Below are 16,677 nucleotides of genomic sequence, written 5' to 3'. Positions count from 1 at the left end.
TACCGTGTATTCATCCATATATAAGTAATGTATATAAATTCACTTTGGAGCAACAACAACCGGTGTCAAAAATATCAGTCTTACGGAAAGTGGTCGTATAGTATATTTTCCCACCTATCTGTTTTTAACTTTCACGTCCGACCCCAGCTATCTTTTTAACAATGAGAAAGTATTGTCCCACTTTACATTGGAATTGTAGGGGAATATAGGGTAAACTGAAATAGTTAAGATAATTTACCTTTTGAAAAGTATGATACATAAAAAAAGAACATTATATTTCATATTAAAGTTACATTGAAACATCATTTTTTATTTCTGGCAGTGAATTTATTCCTTCAAAAAAAAAAAGTGGGAAAATTTTCACTTTCTATTTTTTTATAGGGCGAAGTGAAAAATAAAACATTTTTTTAATGAAATGTTTTTATTTCATTTTGCTAGAAATATGCTTGATTAAATTAATGAGTGAATAAAAGAATGAATGAATGAATGGATGATAAACAAACAGCCGAATAATGAAAATAATGAAGAGATAATGAACAGATAGACGAAAAAATGAGTGAATAAAATAGTAAATGAATAAGAGCATAAGTGAGGGAATGAAAATAAAAGTGAACAAATAAATGAAGGAATGTAAATGAATTAATTACTAAATGGATACGTAAGTGGTTTAATAAATGAATGAATAAATAAACGAAATGAACTTTTTCACTTTACCCCACGTGCACTTGACTCACTGCACAAAACATTTAAAATAAAAATTAAGTTAATATTAAATAAATAAATACTGTACCGAATAATCATGGGTCACAATTAATATTTAAAATGTTAATGATAAGAGCTTTGTCATTTTATAGCAAAAAAAAAATATTTTTTTACTCACAACAAAATATTTCAGTATGAGTGTCAATTTTTGAAAATTGCTTGCATTATCATGTGCTTTGGCCTTCAGAGGAAACATTTTCGAAACTGAACTCGACTGCGTGTGTTTCTGCATAATCAAAATATTACCAGATTGATGGAGCTAAAAATTGAATACATATTTCACCATTTCACTTTGACACATATTCGCCTACATCTAATTTAAATTTATTATACTACAATTACAACTGACACTGGTTGTTTTAGCTCTGGATAAAAATAATGATTGTTGAAAAACAAAGAGTGCAGGACTTAGGTAAATGTGCTTAATATAACTCAATGCTAGGAATCTGCATACATTGGCTGAATATTGCATCGAAAATTTACTACTTATTTGGCGGATTTCTATCAAGAACTAAATTTGGTCAAAATCGGACATAGGTTGTTCTTGCTCCAAAATTAAACATCTTATGAATATTTGCATGCATGCATACAATAAATTTATCAACTAGAATGCAATTTTAGTTGTAGATGACATATAGAAACAAAAACGCTTTGAAATGTCAAAACATCTGTCAAAAAGACAGTGGGACTTTTAATACTGGTGGACTTTTAGTACTATCTAGAAAGTATTAAAAGTCCAACTGGACAAATGATGGATGCTTCAGTAGCCAGATGTATAGACAAGTCTGATTTAGTTTAGAAGAAACATCTCTACTTCGTTTTCTAACATTGCGGCAAAAAAAGTAGAATCGTTTAAATTTAATTTTTACCGAGTATTACAATAACCTCTCATTATATTGCGCTTTTTTCAGACTTTTGGAAACTAAAGAAACAAAAAAAGCCTTGAAATTCCATGGCAAAACATGAATTTTTGACCGTTAATATTAAGTACACACAATTTTTCAGAGATAAAAGATTGATAACCACTTTGATTTTTCCCCCCGGAAAAAAACACATAAAAAATGTATTTTTTTCAACCTGCGCAGAATGTTAATATTTTCATTTGAATACTTTGTTCTAAACTGACACTTCGGAGCAAAACGCATATTCATTATCGTCTTAGCAAAGTTTAACGACATCACACTTTAGGATCTATTGCACTTGTCAGCCTCCGGACAAGCCCGATATATGTCGGGTTGCACTTGTTTATAAACGCGATTGCCGAAGTCACGATGCAACATAATTGTCTCGTTTCGATTTCGGAAACGCGTAAAGAGAAAAAAAACGGGAGCCTTACCTGTTGATCGGGCTAAATATCGGCTGCGCTCGCCATGGCGTAACATCCACGTGAACAGAGCTCATCCCACTGCCTCCGCGGCAAGTCGCTCGGTCCACTCCTCTGACAGGTGCCCCGGGTTCCACAGCCAATCAAGGCAGAGGCCTAACTTCCTCCAAGACAGCCGATAAGAACAGCTCGGGGGAAGACAACTTTCCCTACACAACGTAAATAATAAATTTTGGCGAGAAAATTAATAGATTAATACAGTGAAACACCGCTTATACCGTTTTAAAGTTACTGAATTAAAAAAAAAAACGCATAAGGGTCATTCTTCAAAAAGTGTAACTTTTCTGTCACACGCCTTTTACAGTAAAAACTTTAAGGCACAATTAATTTAACAATGGTTTTTAATTTTATCAAAAATATCTATTTAAACCTGTCAACAATTTTTTAATAATAATTTTTATTTTAGTATATTTTTAATTCACAACATTTGAGTTCTCACCTCCGTGGCATGTCACACACCTTATGTGACTGTTTATGTTGCTTAATAATTAGTTTAATTCAAAGTACATACTTATTTATTTATTATTCCTTTCACAAGTGTCTCAAATACTAATTGTTTATGTATATTTAATTTAATATGGTGTTTTAGTTCGTTTTAGTAGGACAAGAAGTCATGTCACACAATAAATTCTCACCTCCGTTACCTAAACATAAAATGTCATTCCTCATTAACACGTGTCAGTAATGACATCAAATTTTATTTTCCATGATACAAGGGAGCCCCCTTGTTTATTTTCAGCCATAGTTGAAATTGTGAGATTTTTGTCGAAAAGCAAGAAGATAGATTTTGCTTTAAAAACTTAGTGTGGTTATTCTAACTTCTCACCTCCGTGAACTTGAATTTCAGAGATGTAAATTAATGCAAAAAGAGAAGTGAACATGTTTTCGTATGCTTAACATGTGCAGATTGTAGCAACGAAGAAAAAAAAATCTCCCTGAAAAAAGTATCTATTAGGCCTATATTAATGGAAAATTCCTCACCTCCGTGACAGACCTTATCAATGTTATTATTTCTGAGGTGAAAATAAATGATGGAGATGAAATACATCAATTATAGGCATTCTACCAAAATTATAAATTTCCAGTGTATCCTCAAATTTACTAAAAGCTATTTTTTAACATACATTTGAAACTACTAATTAAGCCTTACTTTAACTAAGAGAGCTTAATATTATATTCCCTCTAATCATTAAAACATCTGATTGCTTGTAAAATTAACAAAATTACTACTTTGATATTAAATTGGCTTCAATTTTTAAATATTAAAAGTTTTTTTTTTTTCTTTTATTTCCGTGAACAAGGCATTTTTTTTTTATATTTATGAGTAAACTAATTAGAACTTAGCTGCTCCATTGTTTATGGTTACTTCTAGTAGGTAACACTTTCATGTAAGAATTTTAAAAAAAAAATCGAAATCGAAAAATATTTGCATTCAAAAGTTACGTTTTCTGGAGAATGACCCATAAATGAAAAAACGTAGTGTATGTTTTCGTTAATATGTATTGGACTCTGCTGGGTTCGATTTTTAAAACGTATAAAAGAGAAACGTATAAACGGTGCTTCACTGTGTCAGTGCTGAATTTCGCAATAAGATGCACAAGCTGTAGCTTGGGGGTCCGACATGTTGGAGTCCCTGCAAAAATAGCACTATGCTAATCGTTTGAAACAAATAAGCTTTTTCTCAAATAGAGGGAAGAGGGATACATGTGAACAATTTATTTCTTTATTTTTCAGAAAATATTATGAATTTCTCGGTGCAAAATGTTCCCATGGTTGAATATTCTTTTCTTTGTGTCATGGAATTTTTTGAGATTTTTAAAAACATTATATCTTTACTTTAATAATAATAAAAATAAAAACATAATGTCATAAAACACATTGCTTGCTGGTTAATTTTTGGAAACTGATAAGGGTAAATTGCTCATTTAGGGCCTGGCAATCCTGATTGGTTCACGTGAAGGAAGTAGAAATTTTTACATTGCCGCTCCATTTACAACCTTTACTTTTCATCTATGGTAACAACACTTCTTGGAAGCCCGATGAGTGTAGGTCAAGCCTAGTGGGATTTCGCCCTATAGGGGTTTCAAAAATAAATCACTAACAAAGCATAAGCAGTTAGATACTGTAAGCTTTTACCTTCAATTTACGAGTTGAACCTCACCATTGCTCGCGGACTTACACCGGTTCGCTTAATTAACTAGTTTATTGGTAATCTCAGCTACGATGAGAGGATATCTTCATCCAGCTCGCTTATTGACTATTTCCAACTGATGAGTCCATAACAAGGACGAAACTGAAGTCTCTGGACGCCATAACCGAGCTGTTGGCGTATTGCATGCACTAGCAGAATCATTCAAGATAACTTTGAGCCACTACCCGTTTTTCGGTACATTCGAATTTAACAGAAAACCAAAAGGTCCAGTGCTGCATTCTGGCTTTCTGCCTTCAGGATTATTAACCCCTAACTGGTGAGGTACTTTCTTTTTGCCACGTAAATGGTGAGTTGGGGTGCATGCAACCGCAACATTACACTTCTAGTGTACTCCACAAAAGTTAGGAAATTAAAACAGGAAAACTAGCAATGATTTTTTTGTTATCTTTGTACATAAAGGACCTGAAACAGTGATGTAAGGGGTCATTCATATCCATACTAAGCCTTTTATATCTGTAAATAACATCAAGCTTTGTATGAAAGTATAGAGAAATTAAAGACCATTCACAAGGAGAGGGTTTTAGTGGGTTAAACCTCTCCCATTTGAAATAAATGTTAGAGGGAGCGGAAAGAGTAATGTCGCTTTTTTAAACAAATAATTTTTTTTAATGTTTTATTCTTAATCAACGATGTTATTATACTGCTGTTATCAAAAGACTCTTGCCATCCAATACGTAAATTTTCGACCCCGGGAAGGTAGCATTCAATTGATTTTTGAAGCAAAATATCTGGAAATGGCGTCTTGGAACAAGCCAAATTTTCTGGTTTTTGTCTCATAGAAAGTGTTTTAGTGGTCGGAAGAAAAAGGAAATCAGATGGTGCAATTTGCTTGAGAAGATTTCCATTATTATTAGCAGAAAAGGAGTGTTTCTGAAACATGATAACGCAAGACGACACTGCTTAGAGCGAACCCTTAAAAAATTAAAGAGCTGTGTTGGGATACTATGCCACAGCTCAAGGGGGCTTCATCCACCATACTCACCTGACATTGCACCATCTAATTTCTCTTCATTCCAACGAACATGTACCCAAAAACATCTGGAAAAGTTTACCGATAGCCAAAATGCCATTTCCATTTTTTTTTCAACAATTGATAAATTCCTATCTGGAATATCTATATATTTATATAGATTTATATAGAAAAAACATAATATATCTATATATTTCTATCTGTCTATCAACTTAGCGTACTACACGGTAAAAGATTGTTAATAACGAGTGAATTACATCGGTGATAAAAAATTAAAACTTTTATAAATTTATTTGTTCGAAGAAAACGACATTATATTCCGATCCCCCAAACATAATAAATAAATATTTTTACTTTTCATTTAAGTTAAAATTAGATATACTGTATATGTTTCCGCAGTATATATTCCCCTTCGCAGTTTAAGAAAGTTATGCTTGCGAAAATCAGTGATGAAAGAATGGTTAAATCAGTCTGGCAAAAGCATTTACAATCTTTTTTTTTTGGGGGGGGGGGGTAAAGGTTTTGGCTGAATTTCGTCTTACCGCTTTATTATAATAATAAAAAAAAAAAAAGCTGCTGGAAAAAAATAGAATAGTTTTCTTTTTTGATATTTGATTTTCCTTTTCGATAAATTCTTGTTAAATTTATTGAGTGTGATTTTTATTGAATAAATCGTGATATAAGATCTAACAAAAAACCTATAGATTTTCTTCCACCTTTTACAAAATGCGAAAATGGGAAGAAAAAAAAGGGCTTTGTTTTTTTAAACAAAAAGGAAAGTCTGTAAAATAATTGAGCACTTTCGTTATCAAAACGAAATTAATTACGTACATGTTGCTGTTTCCTAATGTGTTTCATCAAACATTTTATATAGTTTATTTTCGTTACTTACATGTTATTCCATTTAACCTTTTTTTCTTTTCTCTTGATAAATCAAGTTTCTGCTGACACGAAATAAAAATTAGGAAGTTCTTAAACGTTTATAAATCATATATTTCTGATTTAAACTTGCCCAACTACAATACTTTTATTTAAATATATATATATATATATATATATATATATATATATATATATATTTTTTTTTTTTTTTTTTTTTTTTTTTTTTTTTTTTTTTTTTGGAGAAAAATTCTCGCATGACTCAATCTTACCCTGATTCATTTTAATTCCTTTAATAATCATTATTTCTTAATTTAGGATAAGTATACAATATCTTAATAGTTATTATTTCGTTTTGTGCTAGTACGATGGCTCTAAATTAAGTAATGGCAACATAGATATTTAAATAAATTTTAATGAACTTACAGGTGCAATCGCATTACAGTCCTTCTATGGCACCCCCAGCAAAGCTTATAACCTACGTCCGTCGGGAAGAAATTGGAGACCACTGGCAAGGTTTTCGTCAAAGTGGGGGCCTTGGAAACGCTTTATTCAAATTCGGAGACAAATGGAAGTCACAAGAACTCATATCAGGTGAGTAGAGAAGGTGTTCAAACATTTTCCACTGCCACCGTTGCAATATTAGACTCAGAGTGACATTGCTCACGACTAGAACTCTACTCGTCATTACATGCCACATCCCTTGAGACTGAGACCGATCTTTAAGGATAATGTGCAAACAGTTCATCGACTGCTCATGATGTCAATTTGACCTTGAGAAATGGAGAGCCAACCTGTGCGTTGAAAATCTGAAATTTCATTCCGAACCCAAACGAAATGCTTCAACTTATCGTACAAACGTCTTACATGGTAATGCATTTTCTTCAGCCCTTCTTTTAATAATTGACAACATTTTGTTTCTTTTTGCCACAGGCAATCTCGATTTCAAGACACTTCCGATGATCATCTTTTAAATATATGCTTTGGAGGAATGAAAACTAAACTGGTCACTTTAACGCCGTACAACTATACCTTTCTAAGCTTTCTTTCTTGCTAATGGGACTGCGTCACGTGCCTTAGCCTTTTTAAAGACCTAGTGCGATCCCCCGATATGGCATCCAGTCTTTCACGCGCCACCACTAAGGCGCTGAGGTCAATGGCACAGATAATTTTGACGCCCAGTTTCCACCACATGGAGGCACCTGGGTCTCGACTCAGATTTGATGCAAAACTGCACTAGGGATTTAATTTTGCCGTTCAAAGCCAAACGAATACCTAAGGGATCCTTCACATGCATGTCTGAGTCTAAAGCTGCCACAACATAATTGAATTTGGTTTCATCGGCGGTAACATGAGCTAAAGCGAATTGAGTTTCTAAACAAAGAAAGCAAAGATTTGGGTTATTTTTCAAAAGAGTGGAGGTTTGACAGAAACATTAGAAATTTGCCTCTCCGCATTCAAATTACCGTTTGCTGTAGTTGTTGTCATTTTTAACTTGAATAAGCAATGGCAAAAAAATAATAATAATAATAATAAATAAATTCAAATACATTAAATAAAATTTTATACACCTAAGCACTAAAATTTACCATTAAGCATACAATATTAAAATGTAAAACAGTATTGACAGATAATGCATCACACATAAATACAAAAGACAATTCTTAAAACCAGTAAACCAAGCAAAATTTGAACGCTAGTCGTTCCGAAGGCAATATGCGATATTGCGGAAATTAAAAACCATTACACAAAAATGCTATTGGGGAAAACCTACCCGGCACAGACATCGTTGACTAGCACGTTTCATGAACTACCGGTCGCCACTTTGGTGCGCACCGCTTAAGTGCACCACTGCTACGCCGGGGAACACTTTTTGAGAAGAAGAAACATTTTTGATACAAAATGTTAAAAAACATTTATTTAATACGAACAGGTAAGCACAAAAATTATTAAACACAAGGGAAAATGGCCGCGAACATTTTAATTGAACAATTCACTCTCAGCGAGCGCGCGAAGACACAACCAACAAGTATAACGTGTGAAAAGGAACTGACTGAAATCAATGGCGGCTGTTTATCTGCCGCATCTCTGGGTGAAAGTGAAAGTTTTTATTTTTCGTAGAAGTGGAAGTTTATATTCTTGGTAGAAGTTAAAATTCATATTTCTGCCGAAAGTTAAAGTTTATAATTATGAGTCCACCACAGAGACTGAGACCAACCTTTAAGGATAATGCGCATACAGTCCATCGATGGTCTATGGAAAGGAGACTACTCACGATGTCAATTTGATCTTGAGAAATGAAGAACCAGCCTGTGCGTTGCAAATGTGAAATTTCATTTCAAACCCAAACGAAATGCTTTAACTTATCTTACAAACGTCTAACACGGTAATGCATTTTCTCCACACCCTTCCTCTAATAGTTGACAACACTTTGTTCCTTTTTTCTTCCACAGGCAATCTCTTTTTTAAGCCACGACCGTAGATCATCTTTTAAATACACGCTTTGGAGGAATGAAAACGAAAGTGGTCACTTTAACGCCATGCAACAGCTACCCTTCTAAGCTTTTTTTCTTGCTAATGGAACTGCGTAGTCTTTTCCCAGACCTAGTGCGATCCCCCGATATGGCAACCTGTCTTTCATGCGCCACCATTAAAGTGCTGATGTCAATGGCACAGATAATTTTGACGCCCAGTTTCCACCACATGGAGAAACCCGGGTCTCGACTCAAATTCGATGAAAAAACTGCACTGGTGATTTTATTTTGCCGAGAGCGTTCGAAACGAAGCAAATACCCAAGGGATCCTTTACATGCCATATAATCATACGATATGGAAGTTGGTGATTTTCTGCATTTCGAAAATATACCAACTGGTCAACGCGTGTCAGAATCCGGGGGCAGAAGGCCCCCGTCTTACCCACCGCGCCACCCAATCGACCCCTTCTAAACTAAATCGACTGTTTTTTGATCACGACATATCTAAAACAGCAACAGCTCAACACTCCCAAACCCTATTTGTACAAACCCGTTATTGAGTATCCAGGTCAAGGTGTTACTGTTTAATTTACAGTCCTCGCATATAGATGCAGCAACCGTACTCAAGTAGGAGTGGGGTAGTTAAAAGTAGGGAAATTGTGTTTTAAAGTTACCCTGAGCAATTGTGTTTAAAGAATCTGATTCAGTTTCAGAAGCCAAATAGTTAAATTTGATTTCATCTGCACCAAAAACGGTTAAATGGCTCTTCAGTATTCCTAAACCACAAAGCAGTATTTGCTTTCTAATGCGGTGGCGGTTTTACAGTCAGTGCTGTCGGTAGGTAAATTATGTGGGGGAAGTGTCTGATTTACTCAGATTTTTTTGCTGAATGAACGAAACTTTTAACAATAAATAATGTGTATATATCGGTGGTTCTCAGCCTTTGATGCACTAGTACTCTTTAAAGCTAATTCAAGTATTTCGCGAGAAAATTGAGTCACGGAAAAAAAACTTAATTTCAAAATTGGAAGCAATGGAAAGGTTAATAAAATGATTACGTTTGAACATCCTTAAATTATTTGCGTTTGGTTTCCAAAGTTCATCTTTACTATTTTGTTTAGACTTTCCCCTCCTTCAAGACCTACAAAAGTCAACTTTTGAAGGTTTGACTTGGTTTTCAAGAGTACGTCCTGCTCTAATTCACCGTCTCAGGCCTTGATGATACACATTCTCTACAGCACGGGCTTTATACATCTTTGCATAAAGCATACGTGCATCGTGAATGATATTAAAAGTAAATCTGAGGTAGTGAAAGTGAGGTAGTTCCTAAAATCATGGCTGCAGAGCTGAGTCGGACCGATTTCGGGAGGAAGGAGTCAGGGTCGGAAGTTGAAGTTTTAAAATTCCAAGAGTCGGAATTGGTCATTTTCCCTCAGAATCTGCGACTTTGTCACTACTGCTGAGTCAGAGTCGGACTGATTGTGGTGTAAAGGAGTCGGAGTCGAAGGTACTAAAATTCCTTGAGTCGGAGCAAATCATTTTCTTACCGACGCCACAGCCCTGCTTAAAATCCGAACCTGGCAAGGAACTCTTACAAGCTTGTACCGAAACATTCCAACTCACTCCTTGGCTTTAAGTACTCTAGATCCTTTATTTTATTTTTTACACAATAAAGCAGAAGGATTAAAAAGCGACCGTGCCACGCACCTCATTTTTATTTCTATGATAATTGCCTACCGAAGTGCACGGCACGTCGTTTGCAGTTTTGTGACAAAAAAGCATCTTGACGTGCCTTTCCAATGCAATGGAATAAGAGAATAAAGTAAGCGGTAAAAAGGATATAATATTCGACATACGTAACTGCGCGTTCTGAGCACAGATCGTAAAAACCTCGAATGCACTCGTAAAATTGAGTGGATGGAAAATAATATATAATTGAGCAGTCACGATTTTTTTTCCCTTCCCTCTAGTGTTCGCATCTTTGAAGATGAGAGTTTAATTTAAGGCAGCGATTCTCAAAGTTTTTTGAATCACGGTGCCTTTTTGCAGTAAAATGTTTCTCACGGCACCCTATCTGCACTCACAGGGCAAAAAACTTCGGGACTGCCTCGCTAAATAAAAAGCGAATTCTTTCTCTCCATAGGCAGAAATCCAACGTTTTATAATGCAATGGCAGTCCATTCACACATTAATCAGCTAAACCTCCGAATAATACCCGCAGTTGGATCCACCGACAAAACACACATTTAGAAAGAAAGAATTTTGTTTTACATCACAAATTGACAGTAAAAGTTTAATGTTAAAATTTCTCGTTGCATATACGTATGTTTCGTTACCGAACATACGTATTTGAAATTCTATTCTATTCTATTCAAGAGTCACAACTGACTACAACTGTATTTATGTCGAGGACTGCATACTAGTGCCTTGCCTCCATTATTTTATATACCGATAGATGGCAGCACCATCACCGGATCGAACAGTTAATGAGATTTTAGAACTAGTCCAAGAGCTAATAGCTACCTGGTACTAGCACCCCCAGAGGTATCGTTTCACTTGGAGGACATTGAGACCACGAGCATATTTAACGTCGCCCAGTCCCCTTTAATGACGACGGTGGGTCAAACAGTCAATGCAATCAGCCGGTATCGAACCCGCGACCTTCCGGATACAGGCCCGGGGCCTTACCGGCTACGCCATCCCGGCTTATATTTGAAATAGGTAAAAGATAAACGTACAATCCACAAATATAGAAAGTGTTTTTCCCTTTCGAAGGATTTTACTATTTTTAATTTCATCTTTCTTTATCTTTAATATTACAGGCTGTCGAGAAATTCCTGGAACTTACAATCCTGAGGCGATTTTAGAAGCAGCAAATTTCGAAGAATTTTAGCGTGTTTACTCCTATCGCGGAAATGAATACCGACACTTTCTTGTCATTCACTACGTCGTTTGCAAGAAAAAAGTGTTCCAACTTTTCAATGTATTGATTTATGTCGTCCTGTTCTGCGTCGAACTCGTGAAAAAGTTCCATGAAGGCCTAACTTGCTCATTTTAACAAATGTTTTGAGTTCACTCACCTCGTCACCATTATATATAATAACTTGTTGAATAAGAACTACTGCGTACAGTAGAACATACTCTATGAGAATAATACTTCAAGAACAGAACACCGACGAACACAAGAGAAAATGAATGACTAACACAAAACCGTACATTTGCATAAACTCGAAACCGAAGACAAACATTTTTTCCCTGGAATTAACTCGAACTAAAATGCTTTCATAGTTTAAAAGAAAATATTAATATTGTAAGTTGAATCAGCAGTAATAAATCGATATCGCATAAAGCATGCTTAACTGCCGAACATAGCCTAAAAATTTTGTGACACGTTTAAAGCTCTGCATTAAGCCTAAAGGTAGCTACTTTGAAAATTTGTAATTATATTAGACGGAATAATGTTTTGAAGTTTGGTCGCAATATTTTCATTAAAGTTATGACGTATCTTGTGTGTCTTAAGTTATTGTCACTCTGTATATGGTTTAGCGGCTTACCGTTATTATTTCAACTATTGTCACTTTATTTAGGAAAAAAATTATGATAAAAAAGTTTTTCTTTATCTTTTTGTTATTTTTTCGGAACAAAAAGCTTTTTTTTTTTTTTTTTTTGAGATTAGGCATTCATCATAATACATGCAATACACCGCCAGCTCAGTCATTTCCAGCCGAGGACTGCAGTTTCGTGCTTATTAGCACTCATCAGCCCGGCATAAGAAAGTGACTGAGCTGGAGATGGAAAACCTCTTATGGTGTATTTCATGTATTTCTGCTTTAGCCCTGGCTAATGGGCGGTAATTTACTGAATATACCATGCCTTGCCATCAATTTTCGAGTTGAACCGAACCATTGCTTCGGTCGCTCGGCTGGTCTGTGCTAATTTTACATTAGCTACCAGTTTGTTTAGCCCTCTTGGCTTCCATAATAGGTTTTCCATCTCCAGCTCAGTCACTTTCCTATGCCGGGCTGATGAGTGCTAATAAGCACGAAACTGCAGTCCTCGGCTGGAAATGACTGAGCTGGCGGTGTATTTCATGTATTTCTGCTTTAGCCCTGGCTAATGGGCGGTAATTTACTGAATATATTCATCATGATGTTCTGCTACATATAAGCGATTTTACTAAAAAATGTTAAATCTTCCTTAGGTTTAGAGTTTGGTTTCATGTTACCCGGTTGAACGCTTTCATTTGATTATTCTATAAAGCGATAGTGTCTTTGAAAATAGGAAATTCCATGATCTCTGTTTTCTATTTCTAAAAACATGAAACCGGAATACCGGTATTAAAACCGGTGTTCAAAAATTTTCAAAAACATAACAACATTATTTCCTTGTCATTATTCATAATTTTGTTGAAAAAGTTCGTTAAAAGTGAAAATTTATTGTGTGAACAAATGTTCTAATAAAAAATCAACAATAGTGAGAAACATAAAGCATCTATTGAATTGTCACTAAGCCTGGAACTCATTTTAGCTCCAAATGTCCTGCAGTTCACGCTGGTCGGTGGAACTGTTATTAATGTGCGATACACATCTAATTGCGTCGATAGTCCATCTTCAAATAATTCGGTCACTTTCGGGATGGCTTTGGGCACATCTGTTTTTTTTTTTTTTTTTTTTTTTCTATTAAGTGGTATTTTTTTGCAATTTTTAGCTAGTTGCAATTTCTCTTCGAGAAATAACTCTTTTCCAATACTAAAATAATCTTCAACAATATCGTCCTGATTACCCGATTAGGATAGGTTTTTGTTAATTTTTTATGAAACCTTTGGCTTGAATTTGGGATAAGCTTAACTAAATTTGATCTTGTTATTTTTTTTATTCGTTTTTGCTTTGTTTTGAAATCTTTTTATAATTATGTAAATATCTGAAAATATTTTCCAGTTCACTAAGCCTTTCCTCTCAGCAAATTTTCGAGGCAGTATATCTTTACTAAAAATGTTATCTTTCTATGTATAGAGCTAAATAGCGAGACAGTACAGCAGAGCAACACTGATGACAACAAATTACCATTTGTTATACTAACAGGGTTTTTTTTTTTTAATAACAAGTGTTAATTGAGCATTGAAAGTTGACAACTGTTGACATGCATTTAAAGTAGTTGAGACAAATATTCTTTTTTTTTTTAATTTTCATAAAGTACTGCTGCAATTGACGGTTGGACTAAATTATTCATAGCATAAATACAGTTTCAATCACACTTGAAATTTGATTTTACTAAAAGGCAAATGAGTGACCAAAGAAGAGGAAGAAATAAAAACATAGTGTGTATAAACCCACGAGTGTGCGATTCGTCACACCATCTAGTGATGAAAATAAAATTTTGTATTATTTCCAAAACTTTTATTTCCCGAAATTATTTTGATTCATACTTTTAAAGTTAATGTTTTTCGATTAATAGATTGATTTCGGTACTGTCTCATCGACAAAGAAATGCACATTTAAAGTAGCAGTAGATATTTAATAAGTTAAATTGACAACTCCTTGATTCAAAACTTTTTACTATTTTCAGCGAATACCGGTATTTCGAAGTAGCAAATCGACTCTAAACACCGGTATTCGGTATACCGGTATTGCAACAACTACTCCCATTTAACTAGTGATGTGCCGGATCGTTAAAAAAGTAGTCCGCGGATACGGATCCGGATCATTAGTGTCAAGATCCGCGGATACGGATCTCATTTTTTTTTTTTTTTTTTACGCGCTGCATTAATGCTTAGATGGAATGTGAAAAATTATTTCTAGCTTACTCGGTAGATGTAAGATACAGGAGCAAGAGTGTAAAGCTGCTACTGGATAGGCTAGAAATAATTTTTTCCATTTTATTTCAGCATAAATGCAGCGCTGACCCATTCCACCGAACTTCTCCGACCGACGAAATACAGAGCGGGGAACATCTTTACAAACAGTAAATAGAGAATTTAGTCTCACTTTTTTTAAAGGATGCCGAGAAAAACAAAAATGAAGAATAATAGAAAACTCAAGTCAATAACAATACTAACAAAAACTAATATTAAATTAAAAATTAAAAAAACAAAACATGTCCCAGCGAGCCGATCTCATATTAAGATGAATTTCGCGGGTCAGAACACACATTTGTTAACAAATATGAACAGACAGCTGGAAAAATTTTTGAATCATTGAGCTTTTTCTCCTATCTTCCGACTATGAAATCGCTACCAATCACGCGTATAGAGGCTTAGAATTGCATTTTAAAGTTTACTTAACAAGATTATAGCTCCTACTGTATATAAGTTGGAAGTTTCAAATAAATATCAAACGCAGAAAACTTCGTTCTCCCAATTAGGGCCAACATTTTTAACGTACGGGTAAATTTTTACTACCATAATTGTGAAAAACGTTAAATCGGTTTTTAATTAATATCTCCGTTAGTTAAAGTTTTACAAAAACGAGGCCAAACTAAGAACACTTTCGATCAAGTCACGTTTTGAACGAAAAATGAACTATCAAAATCGGTTCATCTGTTTAGGAGCTACGATGCCACAAAAAGACACACCCCCGATACACACTTTTAAAACTTATTCCCCCTTCCTTTTTGCTACGGGGGGGTTGGTACAAATTGACTTCTGAAATGATACCTTATAATTTAAATAGGGAATAAAACCTAATTTAAACGGAATTTAAGAGTTTTATTCAAATATTTAAAAATTTTTAGAATAGAAATAGAAATGATTCGTTTAAGATCCGTTAAAAAAGTAACGGATACGGATACAGATCTTTATTTTCCCTCGGATATCCGCTGATACAGGTATCTGGAACATCCCTGCATTTAACACCCCTTAAAGTTTTGCCCAACAGTTAACACTCACTCTGTATAAGCTTGTGTGTTGAGAAAATTGACAAGATTTACTGAGCTAAAATGAAATGAATCTTAATCGATGGTGAACCTTCTCATTGGCGTAAACTAGGGGGGGGGGGCATAGGGGGGCAAGTGCCCCCCTACTTTTTTGAGCCATGGGCAGAGTTATTATTTTGAACCCCTAGTTTTTAAGCAAAGGTTTGTTTTTCATTTGCTTGTCAAATTGACCTTATTTTCAAACGATAACAAAATGTAATCGTATAATGCCAATGCAATTGTTATAAATTATGTGCAAAAGTTGCATCCTTATCTTCAACCACCACCAATCAGTAATTTCAACCAATAGTTTATCTGTTTTTTTAAACTGCACCACAGCCTTTCTTCTCTCTTTTTTTTTTTTTTTTTTCTAGCTCATCTGAAAATAAGAACGTGTTCAAAATGCTGCTCCTCCGAAGCCCCCGTCCCCGCCACGCCCACACACACACGTGCGCACACTGGAAGCATTATGGAGCATCTGAAATTTCATTTTCAGGTCTTAATTTTGAGAATTTTCCAGGGGAAAGCCCAAAATTACCGAACAACATCGAAAATCGGTCAAAACTGCGTTTTAGAGCTTTAATTTTGAAAATTTCCTGGCCCTAATATTACATAATAGGGCCTTACAATCGCGTTAGCTTTTAGCACGATCATTTTGAAAATTTTATCGGGTAAGAGCTTTAGAACATCATTCCAGTAAGATCTTTAACGTTTGTCTAAAATTGCGTTTTTGAAACTTCAATGTCGAACGCAGGGGGGGGGGAGGAGGAATTGATTTCGACATATAAAAAAATCGATCGGGACAGTCCTAGAGCTCCATCCGTTACCCTAACGTCGATAAATATGGCCTATAATCGCGTTTTTAAAGCTTCAATTTCTAGGAATTCCGTTGAGAACCCTGTACCTTTTGTCCCACTAGCCTCAGCGAAGGAAGTCTAAAATTGCGTTTTTAGAGCTCAAATTTCAAAAATTTTCCAGGGGGAGAACCCCTGGACCCCCCTTTTCAATCAGATCTACCTTTTTCTTCTCGTTTTCGATGTACTCCCCCCCCCCCTTCCCTAAAAACTTTGTGCCACTGAAAAAGAAC

The 16,677-nt window shown here is 35.0% G+C and overlaps 1 protein-coding gene across 1 annotated transcript in view; it reads right to left on the bottom strand.

Moving 5' to 3' along the window:
• The window catches only part of LOC129218541 (fibroblast growth factor receptor-like 1), a 98,489-nt gene that overhangs the window by 69,453 nt on the left and 12,359 nt on the right, over positions 1-16,677 (bottom strand). Inside the window, exon 2 of the mRNA XM_054852838.1 lies at positions 2,099-2,295. The gene's annotated coding sequence lies outside the window, so the exon portion shown is untranslated. The remainder of the gene's footprint in view (positions 1-2,098; positions 2,296-16,677) is intronic.

This window comes from Uloborus diversus, chromosome 3 (assembly GCF_026930045.1).
Source record: "Uloborus diversus isolate 005 chromosome 3, Udiv.v.3.1, whole genome shotgun sequence".
In the NCBI taxonomy this organism is placed as follows: domain Eukaryota; kingdom Metazoa; phylum Arthropoda; class Arachnida; order Araneae; family Uloboridae; genus Uloborus; species Uloborus diversus.
This window is presented reverse-complemented; position numbering and strand designations above follow the sequence as displayed.